Below are 17,922 nucleotides of genomic sequence, written 5' to 3'. Positions count from 1 at the left end.
GGCCACATGCGCAAGTTGAGTATCACTGCCCTAACCCTTTGCCCTGGAGCCCCACACAATATCCAAACCCTAACCTCAACCAAGTGGCTCCCAGTGCCTAAACCCAACCCACCTGAACCCCCTGTGCCTCACCCCAAACCCAAGGTGTCAGGTGACCTGTGCCTCACCCCAACCCCGAGGTGTCAGGTGACCTGTGCCTCACCCCAACCCCGAGGTGTCAGGTGACCTTTGCCTCACCCAAACCAGGTGCGTCCGTGTGCATCTCATACTGGCACAAGGGTACCATGCTCGTCAACATCTGACCCACAAGGTGTTTGACAAAGCGATGGTGTTTTATGGGATCGGAATGAGAATGTGTTGCAATAGCAAGACTTTCAAATTGTGTGCAATGACTACGCCGAATTTTCCAATTGCGTACAGTGCATAGACTCTTCGGGCCCTATTCTCCCACAGGCCTTCGGCACTAAAACGGGCCTTAACCGCAAAAAAACGTGCCTTGCGCCTGTTTTGGGACGATATCAATATGGCTTTACGCTGCCAAATGCGCTTTAGGCCGATGGGCGTGGCGCAGTCCCAGAATGGGCCAAAGTGGGCGTGTCGGCCTTAAATCTCGGCGTACTGATATCTTGGCACCTGCCTTAAATTTAGCGCTTTGCGCCTTTGAAAACCAGGCCTATTCACTGCGCCAGTGCACTTGTGCCTCTCCCCTGTCACCCTTCTCTGTCTCTCTCTGAAACCAGGCGTATTCAGTGCGCCAGTGCTCTTCTGCCTCTGAGTCACCCTTCTCTCTCTCTCTCTGACTCCCTCGCTCAAACAGACACAACACATAGCAGCCACGCAGCACCCAGCTTCCCATAGGAAATAGCAGTTGTAAGTTTACTGCCTGTGAATGTCCACTCCCAGCATGCAATTGGGTCCTCCATTTCGCTACTAAATAGAGCCGAAATAGATATAAAAGGTAGATCTAAAATAATGTGTAATGGTAAGACAACCTGCAATTGTCGAACATTTCAATATTGGACCAAATAAAACATGAAATGAAACACCACCCTATGTGAAACATATATGTCCTCTTGAGCCTATATATACCCTGTGTGGATTTAACGTGATTTAGGTAAGTGACAGCGGAACGCGCTTCGGAAGCTTCTACTGTCATCTGCTATACTGTGATGTGCGCTCCAATAACTTCGCCCTACTCCACATTTAGTTTTACAATAAAAACACATTTATGCAATGACTTTACATAATGTAGGGTATATTTATGTGCATCATTCTACCTGCAGCAGGGGAGAGAAAACGATATCTTTCTGGACAAACTTTCACCAATCTAATAGGCTATATTTTTCTAGCTGATGCGTTTAGTACATTATTTTCACTTTGATCTTGCTATAGTGTAGCGTATTTACATGCTTGCAGTATTGAAACTGCAGTTAGATTGGTTTGAGAAGCATAATAATATGGAATAATAGCCTATAATGCAGACAGACAGGCTGGATGAAGGGAGGGGGGGGGGGGGGGGGGGGCAGAGCGTTTGGCTTTCGTCTGGTTTTGCGGGATCACTGGAATTGGAGCTAAAAAGGCAAGCGTGCGATTCGTTTATTGCACTTATCCAATGAGCATGACGGTGCATAATTTTACGCCTAAAAGGCGTGGTTGTAATGCTTTGGGCTGCATCTAGCGCCAGCACGACGATATCAAGTGCGCCTTTCCACGCCCACTGCTTTGATCTGCGCCTGCCGCTCGGCCTAGAAACTGCGCCGATGCAACGATAGGGGCCTTCATCTCTATTTGTTTGTTGTGTTTTGTTTGACATCACACCTAACATTACCATTCGGTTCAATGGGATGAATACATGATTTTGTGTATGTGAGCCATTGTGATATAGATTGATGGAAGAAAATCCTTAGGATTATGATAACCATACCCAACCCTAACCTGCTTGCATACTGTATTGCATCTTCAGATCTTATTGTCTCAAATAAGTGAAAAATGCTGCTGATGGAGTGAGTTAACCCATTGATACCTGATGCAGCATTTGTGTGTGTATCCCTTTAAGACCGCGAACCGCGTGACGCGGTTCACGGTCTTAAAGGGATACACACACAAATGAGGGATATATATGCAAATGCTGCATCAGGTATCAATGGGTTAATTCAATTTGTTTCCAATGCAGTTTCACTCGTTCCAGGGATTTTCTAGAAACAACACTCCACAAAGTTGAAACAAGGAACAATACGGCAGATAACTAAATAAAGATAAAATGTCCAAAAATATTGCAATATTTGCCGCGATATGTGATATTTATCACAATGTCAAATATCCTATATTAAACATAATATACCTGGACAGCCGTTAAACCTGCGCGGGCCATCCGACGTGTGGGAAACACTGCAAGTTACACAACCCCAAAAGTTTCTATACTGTATCCTGCCTGTTTGACTGTTTTACAGAACCAACATCAGATAACCTACCGGTGATTGTTGGTGTTGTTGTCGTGCTCACTATGCTCACTCTCATCTTGGTGTTCATCATCATCATCATCAAAAGGTAACTGTCACTCACCAAAACAACTTACATCAGTCTAGCTGTTTGCTTTTCATCATTAAATACAGCATTGCTAGAAATACAACACTTTAAGAGTTTGATTCCAAACTGCCACATATATACATTTTACCACAATTTCATCATTAATTAAATGCATAGTGAGCAGGATTTTGCTCTTTACCAAAATACCAAAACAATGGTCCTACTCGATCATTAATGATGGTCCATTGGCAGTGTGGGACAGTGTGTCTGCAGAAAGCCTGCTGACTTCTGCCTGGATGTTCGGGACATTTCTGGACATCAACCTTTTGGCAGAAGGTCTCCTTCAACCAAACCCACTGCTAAATCCTTTTATATCTCAAAGCCTTGCTGGCTGTGGTAGTGGACTGAACTCTAAAACAGAGCAAGTTGTCAGAACTAGTGTGTATCGTGAGCTCGCAGCTCGTAAGGGATAATGTACAATGATTGTCGAGGTTTTATCCGGCATTATTATTAGTCTGATATGACTGGAGGTGGTCCTCCAGTCTTTCAGAACTTCGTACATAGCAACGAACTCTTATACAAAAATAACATATAATTTTCTTTTTATGCCTCCGCATTATGGATCCGGGTTGTCCGTCCGTCTGTCCGTCCGTCCGTCCGTCCGATGTTCGTTAACGCGATATCTGAGGAACGCCTTGACGTAATTTAATCAAATTTGCCTCAAATGACTTGGACTCAAGCATAAACTGATTAGATTTTGGTGGTCAAAGGTCACGGTCACTGTGACCTCTTGAACGCCATTTTCAAGCTTGTTAGCGCAACATCTCAGAAATGCCTTGATGGAATTTCATCAAATTTGCCTCAAACATCGACTTGGACTCAAGGATGAACTGATTAGATTCTCGTGGTCAAAGGTCAAGGTCACTGTGACCTCACAAATGCCATTCCCGAGTTCGTTAAAGCGATATCTCAAGAACGGCTTGATGGAATTTCTTCCAATTTGGCTCAAACGTCGACTTGGGCACAAGGATGAACAGATTACAATTTGGTGATCAAAGGTCAAGGTCACTGGGACTTCTCCAATGCCATTTTCAAGCTTGTTAACGCCATATCTCAGGAATGCCTTGACGGAATTTCATCAAATTTGCCTCAAACATTAACTTGGCCTCAAGGATGAACTGATTACATTTTGGTGGTCAAAGGTCAAGGTCACTGTGACCTCACGGACGCCATTCCCAAATTCGTTAACGCGATAGCTCAAGAATGTCTTGATGGAATTTCTTCGAATTTGCCTCAAACGTCACACGGACTCAAGGATGAACTGATTCGATTTGATGAGTTCAAGATTACTGTAACATCACGGCCGCTCGTTTCATGCTCATTAACGTGAGATCTCAGGAATGCCTTGACGGAATTTCATCTAATTTGCCTCAAACCTCCACTGGCACTCAAGGATAAACTGATTAGACTTTGATGGTTAAAGGTCAAAGTTCAAGGTCACTGTGACCTCACACACCCAATTTCCAAGCTCTGTCACGCAACATCTCAGGAGCGCCTTGACGGAATTTCTTTTAATTTGCCTCAAATGGCGATTTGGACTCGTGCTCGACTTGCGGTCGTTCTAGTTTTAATCTCCTTTAATGTATGCAGTAACTATTTCTTGTTTTTTTTCTGCATTGTTATTAATATTATTGTTGTTGCTTTGAAGGAAACGAGCAGCAGCAGCAACAGCAGCAGATAAGCCGCAGAGAGACAGTGTGACAGTGCAGGTGAGTCATACCCGTTCACACTGGACAAAAAACCGGCTAACACCTGCTAACATCTGGCTTCAGTGTGAAAGGGTACAATCAACCTTCACTCCCAGGTCAAATGACTCTGCAGTCAGGGGTGTTTATCGGCTCCAGCTCGGACGCGCCAGGAGAGTTGGGGGGGGGTTGGATATACGACATCGTGGGTGGCCATTTTTCTGAGATTGTCTTGCGGTGGACAGAATGCATGTTCCGTTGCATCTACATCATTGAATTTTGCATGCTTACTTGTGCAGAAATCTGTAGCCATGTGCTCAAAGAATTAGAGCCTGCTACTAATGTAGATTTCAGCTAAAAGCAGCGTGTAAATTACATCTTTTCAAGTCAACTTGGCATCTCAGGGCTGGTGGAGACTTGGATTATGCCAGGTGGAAGCATTTTTATTATTTTTTTATTCATGTTTTTGCTCATGTTAACAGGGGTAGGCTAGCCAGTACATCGACTAGCATTCATTGTGCTAAGCTAAGCTAACACAGCTGGGTTATATCATTTATAATAACACAGCTGGGTTAGATCATTTATAATAACACAGCTGGGTTAGATCATTTATAATAACACATCAATCAATATTTGAAATTGACAACTTTCCTAATACTCTTGTTTCTCTCTCTCTTTCTCTCTCTCACACACGCACGCACGCACGCACACACACACACACACACACACACACACACACACATGTGGTTTTGCTGTTTGCTTTGACCTATTTATGGCTGTGATGTAAGATAAGGGCTAGCTAGTTATTTGGAAGTGTCTCATTCTTACTTTCGGTCTCTCTCTCTCTCTCTCTCTCTCTCCCTCTCTCTCTCTCTCTCTCTCTCTCTCTCTCCCTCTCCCTCTCCCCCCCCCCCCCTCTCTCGCTCTGTCTCCCCCCCCCCCTCTCTCTCTCTCTCTCTTCCTCTCTCTCTCTCTCTCTCTCTCCCTCCCCCCCCCCCCCCTCTCTCTCTCTCTCTCTCTCTCTCTCTCTCTCTCTCTCTCTCTCTCTCCCTCAGCCTTCAGATGCAGTCTACAGTAACGTGCAGCCTGGCAGCGCGGGGCGAGCGGGGCGTGGGCAGGCAGACGGTGGAGCTGTGGACGACATGAGCTACGCCTCCGTCCAGTTCAAACACAAACACGCCCCTGCTGCAACCAAGTACGTTTGAACTGCTCAGTCTGTGATTTTTAAGCTTATACAGAATCATTTTTTTCTGTCTGCCACTGGTTAGAAATGACTGAGTCTACTTCCAAAATGTAAAAAAACTGAGCACAGTTCACTTGCTCGTCTTAAAGACGAGCTGAACCCAACGGAACCCAAGTGGTGCGAGGGTCGGAGACGTTTCAGACTGAAAACAAGTTTGTCTGAGATGACAGAGAGTTGAGAGGCAGGCCATTGCGTCTCGATGATTTGATTTGACAATTCTGGGGACTGGATTTGACGTTGGCCAATCCTGGCATGTTCTGCCCCCAAATCCAGTGGGATTCAGCGTGTTGTGGTGCAACGTGAGTGGGATCCACAGAGAACCAGGCAGCCAACTGCCTTCGTGTGGATCGGAGCGGAGAATCCGAGGCATGAATGCTGCCTGCTGGCCTGAAATCTCCGCGGGGCAGGGTTAAGACCCGAGGACGTTAACGTTATCCTGGAATGCGAGTTTAACAAGCCAGTTACATGTCTTTGAATTCTTAGACATTACTGTTTGCTTTATTTTGTATGTTACATACAATTGGCCAAGTTATTATAGTTAGTTTATGGGCTACAAATTCTGCCAGGTTACAGGCACTAGGCTGACTGACATATTTGTGTACATTTCATGACAGTGTATACCCAGGGGTGTACTGTACACAAATACGTCAGTCATGGTCTGGAGTTATGGAGCTATGTGATTTGACAGTACATAGAAAGTCAGAAAAACCACTATTTATTTAATTACCACGAAGATAGGGAACCACAGACTTCTAAGTCTTCCTGCTGCTGGTCTGACCTGGGTCTGGTCTGGTCTGATGCTGGAGTCTGTTACATGGAGTGTGTTACATGGAGTGTGTTACATGGAGTGTGTTACATGGAGTGTGTTACATGGAGTGTTACATGGAGTGTGTTACATGGAGTGTGTTACATGGAGTGTTACATGGAGTGTGTTACATGGAGTGTTACATGGAGTGTGTTACATGGAGTGTTACATGGAGTGTGTTACATGGAGTGTGTTACATGGAGTGTGTTACATGAAGTGATATTCTGTCTGAAATGTTTTAACTGATGAAATGTCTGCTCTATGTCTCTGTGTGTTTTCAGGCCGGCAGGTTGTGGGCAGCATCAGGTGGACGAGGACGTTGTCTACAGCGCAGTAGCCAGGTAGCTATAAAAGCTAGCTATTATTTCAATTTCCAAACCAGCTTTTCTCCAACTGTGTTCACTTCTTGTCAATTAAAGCAGCTACGAGCAAGATTTTCGATTGTTATTAAACAGTCTAAATTGAATATCGATGCCTCACATCTTACCTCTAATATTAGACGAGACCAACGCAGAGTAGTCTCGCTTGAAAGCAGAGTGAATCGGCCAGTGTTGTCTTGATGATTTTGATGATGAGTCTGTGTGCGGGCCGGTGTCATCAGGAAGTGAAATGAAACGGTTTGCGGCAGCCACTTCGGCCATAACCACAAAATTACAAAATTATTTTCAAACAAACTGTTATATAATATTATGTTATAAACTGAATATAACGAGAGATGTTCGCGAGTGTTGACTGATCTCTTTACCTACAATACAGACAGTCATGGAGTTCTGGACTAAATCATATGTAACAGTAAAACATATAGTATTTGAGACATCATCTCATCAAATGGGGTCTGTGGCTCTGATGTGACTAAATGAGGGTCCTTGAGAATGACTGATCTAGGAGCTGGTGGCCTCATCATGAGTTTCTCTGGATAAGACAGAATGACTGATCTAGGAGCTGGTGGCCTCATCATGAGTTTCTCTGGATAAGACAGAATGACTGATCTAGGAGCTGGTGGGCTCATCATGAGTTTCTCTGGATAAGACAGAATGACTGATCTAGGAGCTGGTGGGCTCATCATGAGTTTCTCTGGATAAGACAGAATGACTGATCTAGGAGCTGGTGCCCTCATCAGGAGTTTATCTGGATAAGACAGAATGACTGATCTAGGAGCTGGTGGGCTCATCATGAGTTTCTCTGGATAAGACAGAATGACTGATCTAGGAGCTGGTGGGCTCATCATGAGTTTCTCTGGATAAGACAGAATGACTGATCTAGGAGCTGGTGGCCTCATCATGAGTTTCTCTGGATAAGACAGAATGACTGATCTAGGAGCTGCTGGCCTCATCAGGAGTTTCTCTGGATAAGACAGAATGACTGATCTAGGAGCTGGTGGCCTCATCATGAGTTTCTCTGGATAAGACAGAATGACTGATCTAGGAGCTGGTGGCCTCATCAGGAGTTTCTCTGGATAAGACAGAATGACTGATCTAGGAGCTGGTGGCCTCATCAGGAGTTTCTCTGGATAAGACAGAATGACTGATCTAGGAGCTGGTGGCCTCATCAGGAGTTTCTCTGGATAAGACAGAATGACTGATCTAGGAGCTGCTGGCCTCATTAGGAGTTTCTCTGGATAAGACAGAATTACTGATCTAGGAGCTGGTGGGCTCATCATGAGTTTCTCTGGATAAGACAGAATGACTGATCTAGGAGCTGGTGGCCTCATCATGAGTTTCTCTGGATAAGACAGAATGACTGATCTAGGAGCTGGTGGGCTCATCATGAGTTTCTCTGGATAAGACAGAATGACTGATCTAGGAGCTGGTGGCCTCATCATGAGTTTCTCTGGATAAGACAGAATGACTGATCTAGGAGCTGGTGGCCTCATCAGGAGTTTCTCTGGATAAGACAGAATGACTGATCTAGGAGCTGGTGGCCTCATCATGAGTTTCTCTGGATAAGACAGAATGACTGATCTAGGAGCTGGTGGCCTCATCATGAGTTTCTCTGGATAAGACAGAATGACTGATCTAGGAGCTGGTGGCCTCATCAGGAGTTTCTCTGGATAAGACAGAATGACTGATCTAGGAGCTGCTGGCCTCATTAGGAGTTTCTCTGGATAAGACAGAATTACTGATCTAGGAGCTGGTGGGCTCATCATGAGTTTCTCTGGATAAGACAGAATGACTGATCTAGGAGCTGGTGGCCTCATCATGAGTTTCTCTGGATAAGACAGAATGACTGATCTAGGAGCTGGTGGGCTCATCATGAGTTTCTCTGGATAAGACAGAATGACTGATCTAGGAGCTGGTGGCCTCATCATGAGTTTCTCTGGATAAGACAGAATGACTGATCTAGGAGCTGGTGGCCTCATCAGGAGTTTCTCTGGATAAGACAGAATGACTGATCTAGGAGCTGGTGGCCTCATCATGAGTTTCTCTGGATAAGACAGAATGACTGATCTAGGAGCTGGTGCCCTCATCAGGAGTTTCTCTGGATAAGACAGAATGACTGATCTAGGAGCTGGTGGCCTCATCAGGAGTTTCTCTGGATAAGACAGAATGACTGATCTAGGAGCTGGTGAGCTCATCATGAGTTTCTCTGGATAAGACAGAATGACTGATCTAGGAGCTGGTGGCCTCATCAGGAGTTTCTCTGGATAAGACAGAATGACTGATCTAGGAGCTGGTGGCCTCATCAGGAGTTTCTCTGGATAAGACAGACACAAAAACCACTCAATATCAAATATAATGCAGTCATAAAACACACATGACTCAAAATGAATCGACTGTAATATAATCTCTGTGTTGCTTCAATTCTGTTCACATCATGACTTGACTGTGAGATGTAGTGTTTGAGTAAAGACGAGCCTAAATGTTTCACAGTTCAACACTTGAGCTAAAGAGAGAAGTGAGAGTTTTGGCTCATCGGTCAGGGCAGTGTGACACCTCGCCTGTGTTTGTCATGTGATCTCTTTTCACACTTTCATTTCACACATTCATAAACGCTGCACAGCAAAACACCTATCTTTTTGTTCCCCGCCCCTTTTCCCACTTCAGTTCAGTTTATCACACAAGCTTATCTCAAAGGGCTTTAAAGTTTACATACAGTGTTTCATTCTATCTGCTTTCTCTATAGAATGGACCATTAAAGCTCTTTAGTGGCTTACACTTTTTTTTTAAACACGTTGTATTCGTCATTCAGCGCTCTGACAACATTCTGCATTCTCCGCTCCTGGTGTTACACTATCTCACGTCCGTGTGGGAACATATCACAACACAGGATACAATACTACTGTTACATACAGTAGCATCATCACAGTCACATACTACATCATATCTACACACAACATAGTTACCTACTACACATTTTACTAGACTACATTATGATAGTACACAAACACAGCATGTCTTTAGACAGCGGGAGAACATGCAACTCCACACAGAAAGATCTCGGGGTGGAGATTCAAACACACGACTTTCTTGCTGTGAGGGGACAGTGCTAACCACTGAGCCACTGTGCCGTCATTTTCTCCGCCGATCTGGGGAGAGTTGTAGACTAGCTACAAGCTTCCTCTGATACACGTGCAGTCGCCAGCCGCTAATTCTCACCTGACAGCGAGGGGAAAATAAGATGGCAGCAGCCAAAACGCCAAGTGGAGACGCTCCAAAACATCAGTCCAAAATTAATGGGTGATGTCACCAGAGATGGGGACTTGGACTTGTGACCAAAGACTTGACTTGGACTTGTGACCAAAGACTTGAGACTTGACTTGGACTTGTGACCAAAGACTTGAGACTTGACTTGGACTTGTGACCAAAGACTTGAGACTTGACTTGGACTTGTGACCAAGACTTGACTTGGACTTGTGACCAAAGACTTGACTTGGACTTGTGACCAAAGACTTGAGACTTGACTTGGACTTGCAAAAAGTGACTTGTGAGCATCTCTGGACATCACACACACTCTGTCCATCTTACTGTCAATGGTTTTCACACATCATCAATGTGCCATTTTCCAAAAACACCACACAGCAAAACAGTGAACTTAAATAAGTGGTGGTGTGAAAACACGCCCTGTAGCGGTCCACAGCACCAGCTGAGAATACAACACAGCAGCTCTGAGAGAGAGACTCAACACAGGCTTCTACCCATACGTTATGTTCAAAACACTAAAAACTATGCAGTTAAGATACAAAATAATGCCATTTAGAACCTGCATGGCATCATACATGTAGGTTTAGGGTTTAGGTTTAGGTTTAGGGTTTCTCAGCCATAATCCTCTACAAATTCTTGGCCAGAAACGTGAGCATGTCTTTTGCTGGCTTCAGTTGAGACCTTTGAGGTGTAACAATATCCCCTGCTGTGCACTTTCTCTAATGGACTGCTTGTAGCGCAAATGCTCAAGTACTTCTGCGCTACATTTGCCAACAATGGAAAGCGAGACTCGTTGGTTCCCCACCACGCCAACAGTTCGGATTCTCCGTCAATCACTTCCTCCTGCTTGTAGATTTCCAGCTCCGCTGCAACTTTCTCCTCTGTGGTTTTGAGGGTGACGTTATTTGCGTTGTTCCTGGTGGTCGGCGACCTACTGTGTAAGAGCGGGGCCTGAAGCTCTCTCTACGGGCTCGGCTATGCACCAGATCAGATATGGCATGGCGGCATGGTTTGGGTCTCTCACAGTCAAGCTCAAATCTAGAATTTAAAAAAATGGTGAACACAGCCATGAAAGTGATCGACAAGAAAGAACTGACGCTCCAGTCCATCTTTGAGAAAAAGGTCATCAGCCTGGCTCATAGAGCTCTGACTGACCCTTCTCACATTTTATTTACTGAATATGAGTTGTTACCTTCTGGCAGAAGATTCAGAGCCAGCAGATACAGGAGCAACCGCTACAAGCTCTCCTTCCTCCCCACCTCCATTACACTTCTGAACAAACAGCCTGCTCTTCCTCCAGGTTGTAACAACCCATAGTATGTAGGTGGAGTAGGCACTTTAAGTAGGAACGGTAATCTTAGCCCCATGTTTTACCTTCTTATCTTATTTCTTTTATTTTTCATTTAATCTTATTTTAATGTTTTATTCTTTTACTCTTTTATTCTTTTATCCAATATCTCGCTGCTGGTTTTATTGTTGATTTTATATTCTTTTTTTACCTACGGGTATGTATGATTTAAACAAATTGTGCAATAGGGCTTGTGCAATTTCATGTCTCAGTTGGCATCTCCACCACTGTGTCTTAGTGCAATGCTGTGTCTGTCCTGTTTGTGTGTTCTTGTGTTTTTGTAATGCTGTGTCTGTCCTGTTTGTGTGTTCTTGTGTTTTTGTAATGCTGTGTCTGTCCTGTTTGTGTTTACTTGTGTTTTTGTAACACTGGATGTGGCTACGGGCACTTTTTGCCCAAGACAAATTTCCCTTCTGGGACAATAAAGTTTATCTCATCTCATCTCTCACCTGGCATAATGTCGGTTCAGTTGGTTGGCATGAAATCAAAGCAGTTTAAGCTGCTACACTGGATCGAACCGGCAAAAAGTGGAAATTGACCCCACTCAAGATCCGTTTGTGCGGGGGCACGCTCACAAAGGACAATCGTGTTCAGAACCCCATCTGAGTAACGTCTGGATATCTTCAGGAGTTCACTGCATGTCTGAAAAAAGGCTTTTGTTTCTGCACTTTATTTTCTCATTTCTCGTTTCCAGCGAAAAGGATCTAGTGTCCTCTGTCCTGTTAGAACCACATGGAAAAGATCACAGCTGACAACATTCTCTGTTCTAAAGAGGAACTCAGGAACTTTCACTCTGAAGACGTTTTAAATCACACATGTCGGTCAAATGATAGTGATACAGGATGGAACTGAGCAAGGGATGACATGTTATTTTTCATGAGGATGTCAGGCTTGTGTCAGACACTTGGCATTTGAAATCTGTCAGAAACGAAACAGATTTCTGATGTTTTTCTGATGTTGTAATATTGAGTCACGGTGACCCGGGTTGTGCAAGAGCTCATCCTGACCGCCCCACATGTTGCTTTTAGCTGTCAGTCGTGTCTCAACTCATCTGCTCTGGAACCTGCCGCTGTAACTCTGTAGATTAGGGAACACATATTGTCTATTAACAGAGATGGGAAATAACCTGGTACAAATACTTTGTTACTGTACAGTACTTACAGTAATTAGTATTTTCAGCTATCTGTACTATACCGAGTATTTATTTTTCTTTACTTTTGCTGCCTACATTCTAACACAAATATCTATACTTTCTACTCCTTACATTTTCAAAACAGGTTTCTTTAGTTTTAATGCACGACAGACACAAATGATGTAACGATGTTCGTCCGTCTCTCTCGTCTCTCCAAAATTCACACTTTTTTGTGGTTTTCTGCCAGAAAACAGCAGTTGGACAAAGTGTGAATTTTGAAGTTCCAGCCATTGTTGCAAAAACAATTAATTACCTGATGATGTTAAGCATTCATAATGGAGGTAAGGCTTCAAATGTGTCGTTTTCACTGTATTTTCACATTTTCTACCATTTCCCCATGTTTGGCATTATATGGATCAAGTTCATGTAAACTGCATGAAATTGATCCCCATGCCAAACATGGGGAACTGGTGGGAAATACTCGGTAAAATACAGAATACACAGTAAAAACTACAAATGTGAAGCCTTGACTCCAGGATGAATGTCGAACATCAGAATTCATGCTTTTATGCAAAAATTTCTGGAAGTTGGAAAAATTACACTTTTTTATCATTAAAACCAATGGGAAAACAATAGAAATGACTTTAAGGCCATGCAAGTTTAACCCACCGCCATTTATTTATTTATTTATTTATTACAATACCAAGGTCCATGATGAGAGCATTTATTTATTTATTACAATTCCAGGGTCCATGATAAGAGCATGGTTTTTGGCAATGCTATGTTAAAGAAAATAGCTAGAGGCCCAAAAATAGCACTTTGACTGGAAGTCAATAGGACAGATTCTGTCCTCTAATAGTGAGTCATTTATTTTGACTGGGTGACAGGAAGTGTCCTCTAACCTGAATAGTGTCACTGTTTTCCATACCCCAGAATCTATATATGGCGCCCAGTTTCAGACCTTTCGGACTAACCGTGCACACTTTTGCATAATACAAATCTAAAAAAGGATGGAATCCGTCCCCATAGTGCACAACTTTATTATCTGTATTATAACGGTGTCTGAACTCTTCTTATTCCTCTCTCTCCAGGCAGTGACGTCAGCCGAAGATCATCTCTTTCAGAAGATCATTTAAAAGCAGGCATGTCCAAAGTCCGGCCCCGGGGGGCCAGATGCTGCTCTTTGACTGATCTTAAGTGGCCCTACTATAATGTATGTGGCCCTCAGCTTGTCTCTCAAAACATACTATAATGTATGTGGCCCTCCACACATTGGTATTAGTTAATCAAGCAAGTTCAATTAGCATTTTTGTTAGATGGTAAACAAAATCCTTACAGTACAATTGTATTGTATATGATTTTTATTTTTATAACTCATATGATGCGAGAAGCAGCTGGCCCGGCCCCCCGGTCATTTCACATGATCTAATCTGGCCCCCATTCAAAAAAGTTTGGACACCCCTGTTTTAAAGGAATTGATGGTTTCTCTTCTCCTCCATTATAACTCCCTTAACTCAAGGGGATTTTGCATGAATGAATGAATGAATGAATGGCTAAATTGTAGGTTCATAGAGGTTACTAGGCCACTGTGCTGTACATTGAGTCACAGAGTCTTTTGCTCCATGATGTTGTAATTCCTCCTAGTTGCTGATAGAGGGCGATAAAAGACAATACTGAACGGCCCTTCTTTATTTAACCAGAGAGGATGTGAGTCCCCTCCTACTTCACTTCTTACAGACACACAGACAGACACACCAGCCGTTCAGACAGACAGACTCACAGACAGACAGACAGACAGACAGACAGACACACAGACACACAGACAGACAGACAGACAGACAGACAGACAGACAGACAGACAGACAGACAGACAGACAGACAGAAACACAGACAGGCAGACACACAGACAGACAGACACACAGACAGACAGACACACAGACAGACACACAGACAGACAGACACACAGACAGACAGACACACAGACACACAGACAGACAGACAGACAGACAGACTCACAGACAGACAGACAGACAGACAGACACACAGACACACAGACAGACAGACAGACAGACAGACAGACAGACAGACAGACAGACAGACAGACAGACAGACAGACAGACAGAAACACAGACAGGCAGACACACAGACAGACAGACACACAGACAGACAGACACACAGACAGACACACAGACAGACAGACACACAGACAGACAGACACACAGACACACAGACAGACAGACAGACAGACAGACAGACAGACAGACAGACAGAAACACAGACAGGCAGACAGACACACCATCCGTTCAGACAGACACGCAGGCAGACAGAATCGGAATCAGATTTTTTTTTATTTGCCAAGGTATGTTTTCACATACTAGGAATTTGTCTTGGTGTGGTTGGTGCTCATGTAACATTGATAAGAACAAATATACAAGACATAACACATAAGATATAAATCATAAATAAATAAAGATAAATAAAGAGATTATAAAATATAAAAGTATTCAGATATGGACAGATATATATATATATATATATATATATATATATATATATATATACTGTATATATATATATTTATTTTTTTAGTTTTGGTTTGAGTGAAATGTTCTAAGGTCTCTCCTGATTCTGAATAGTTGAATCATGGGAAATGGAAATGTTTCCTTTAGTGGGGTAAAACTATCTTTACTTGATTTGCCGCCATGTTTTATGTTCATTCTATGACTATTTGTATGTGAAGTCTCCAAATTGCACTGTGACCTTCTGGATTTTATTGTTTTTATTTTTCTTTGTAATACTTTTTCCTTCGTATTTTTTATTTCTGCTCTTTTAGTTTTATATAAAACAATTGAATTGCCTCTGTGTATGAAATGTGCTATAAAAAAGCTTGCCTTGCCTAAAAATCAGTGGGCGGCTGTAGCTCAGGAGGTAGAGTGGCTCATCCATTAATCGCTTTGGACAAAAGAGGTCGGTGGTTCGATCCCCGGCTCCTCCAACCTGCATGTCGAAGTGTCCTTGGGCAACATACTGAACCCCAAAACCCTGCGTGGTAGCCTGCCACCATCAGTGTATGAATATCTGTGTGAATGTTCCCCCTCATTGTAAAGTGCTATATAAATGCAGGCCATTTACCAAGTCAGCTGTTTCCAGTGAAAGAGTCTGTGAATGTTATATATATAATTTTACTTAGTTGATGACATTTGGTCATAGGTTATTTTAATTCAAATGACAATTTCAATATACTACTGCTTTTACTTTTTGTCCACTTTTTTTTAAACAAAATAAGTCAATGTCTGGCTACAAATATAAATCGAAAGAGAGAGAGAGAGAGAGAGAGAGAGAGAGAGAGAGAGACTATCAGACATGTTACCCCATAATGGAACAGACCCACCCAGGCTTCAGAAGCTTCCCTAACATCACAAACTACCTGTCTTGCTAGGAGAGGAGAGCCTCTCCTCTCCCAGTGTGTGAGAGTGTGGCTCTGTATGTCATCAGAGCGAGGAGGGGTCTTCCTGCTTTAGTATCCCTTTTGCTATCTGGACAGCCCTCTCCGCGTGCCCGTTGCTCTGAGGGTACTGTGGGCTTGACGTCACGTGGAGGAAGTCATCGTCCCTACTAAACATCCTCATCTCTGCTGAAGCTAGCTGTGGCCCGTTATCACTCACTAACACCTCAGGGATGCCATCACGTGCAAATATAGCCTTCAGCTTAGCCACTACCTGACTGCTAGTAGTCGTTGGCAGGTTCAGTAGGCTATCTCAGGCGCCTGAAGAAGTTTGGGCTAAGGAAAGAAATCCTCAGGGACTTCTACAGAGGCACCATTGAAAGCCTGCTGACTGGCTGCTTCACCGCCTGGTACGGGAACTGTACCACCATGGACCGCAGGGCGCTACGGAGGGTGAGGCGCGCGGCCCAGCACGTAACAGGAGACGAGTTGCCAGAACTGCACGAACTGTATAACCAGCGGTGCCTTAGGAGGTCCCTGAAGATCATCAAAGACACAAACCATCCCCACAACAGCCTGTTCTAACTGCTACCCTCAGGGAGGAGATACAGGGTTCCAAAAGCACGCACAAATCGCTTGAGGAACAGTTTCTTCCCGCAGGCCACGAGACTCCTTAACATACACAAATAGTGTAGTAGTCGTAGGGGAGAGTGGGGTGAGTTGTGCCAGTGGGGAAGTTGTGCCACCCCTTGTATCTAGAAAACCATAGAAGAAATTGGTCATGTGACCACACATTTTTGAAGAGGCATCCATTTTACTCACTCTGCAAAGAAGGGAGGCAGATGGCACAAGAGCTAAGCACATTTAAGTTCAAAAAACTGTTTTTTGCCTCTCAAAGTAAATTTTTTATGATCAAGGTTTATTGATTGTTGTGTCTGAACAATTATAGGCAAGCTTGAAAACATTTCACACATGTGTTAGTGTTTTAGTAAGCTACAATATGAGGCTATACTGTTAGCATGATGTTAGCTCCAAACCAGCTATATGATACAAGTTTGTTAAAATGGTGGGGATGGGGTGATTTGTGCCAAAAGGCCTGGGTTAAGTTGTGCCAGTGCAGTTGCAGTTGATTTAGTGAAATTTTATTTCATTTTGTTCTTAAATGTTTAAATAGACCTTGTTGAAGAATATTGCAGTATTGGCAAGTGTAGCCTGGCTCTGTGATAGTTGATTTTGTTCATTTTGAACATAATTTTTATTTCTGAAAATGTTAAATATGTAGGTCAACTGCTGCTACCGTTTAGCCTTGTTTAACCCTGTTATAGTACACTGGACTTTAGTGTTATCTTTATTTTGTCTTGCTTTGATATAGCATTACAGTATATGAGATGAAAATGTTCTGTTTTACTTCAGTAATCAATGGCACAATTTACCCCAAAGTATTCTCTCCAAAGGCACAACTTACCCCGCACCGGGGGCAAGTTGTGCCAAGAGACCACTTTTTTAAGAATAGCCATATTTTTTTAACAGTTTATTTAAGATCCAAAGGGAGTGTTCCCAGTGGTGCACAACATCCTGAAATATATTTACATATTGTAGTTGGAGGCATTACTGTCATGCCCTCACTTTAAAGACACCTCAAGTAAAAAGTGGCACAACTCACCCCACTCTCCCCTACCGTACCGTACTGCAGCTGCTACCATTATGTATGCCTAATGTTTAATTGTATGTCTAACAAGGTACATGCTATTTGCACCTGTATGTCAATTACGTCGAATTTAAAATGTCTGAACACGTCTAACGTATGCACAATGCCTAATGTTTAATTGTATGTTTAATAAGGTACATGCTATTTGCACTGTATGTCAAATACGTCGAATTAGAATGTCCGAACACGTCTAACGTATGCACATGACATGTGCACCTATGTGCAATGAATATGCCACTGACTTGTCTTATCGCTATTCTGCCTCATTGCCTATTGCTGCTTAGTATTGCTTATTGATGCCTATTTCTTATTGCCTATTGCTCATTGCT

Source organism: Poromitra crassiceps, assembly GCF_964638095.1.
Source record: "Poromitra crassiceps genome assembly, chromosome: 26".
Taxonomy (NCBI): Eukaryota; Metazoa; Chordata; class Actinopteri; order Beryciformes; family Melamphaidae; genus Poromitra; species Poromitra crassiceps.
This window is presented reverse-complemented; position numbering follows the sequence as displayed.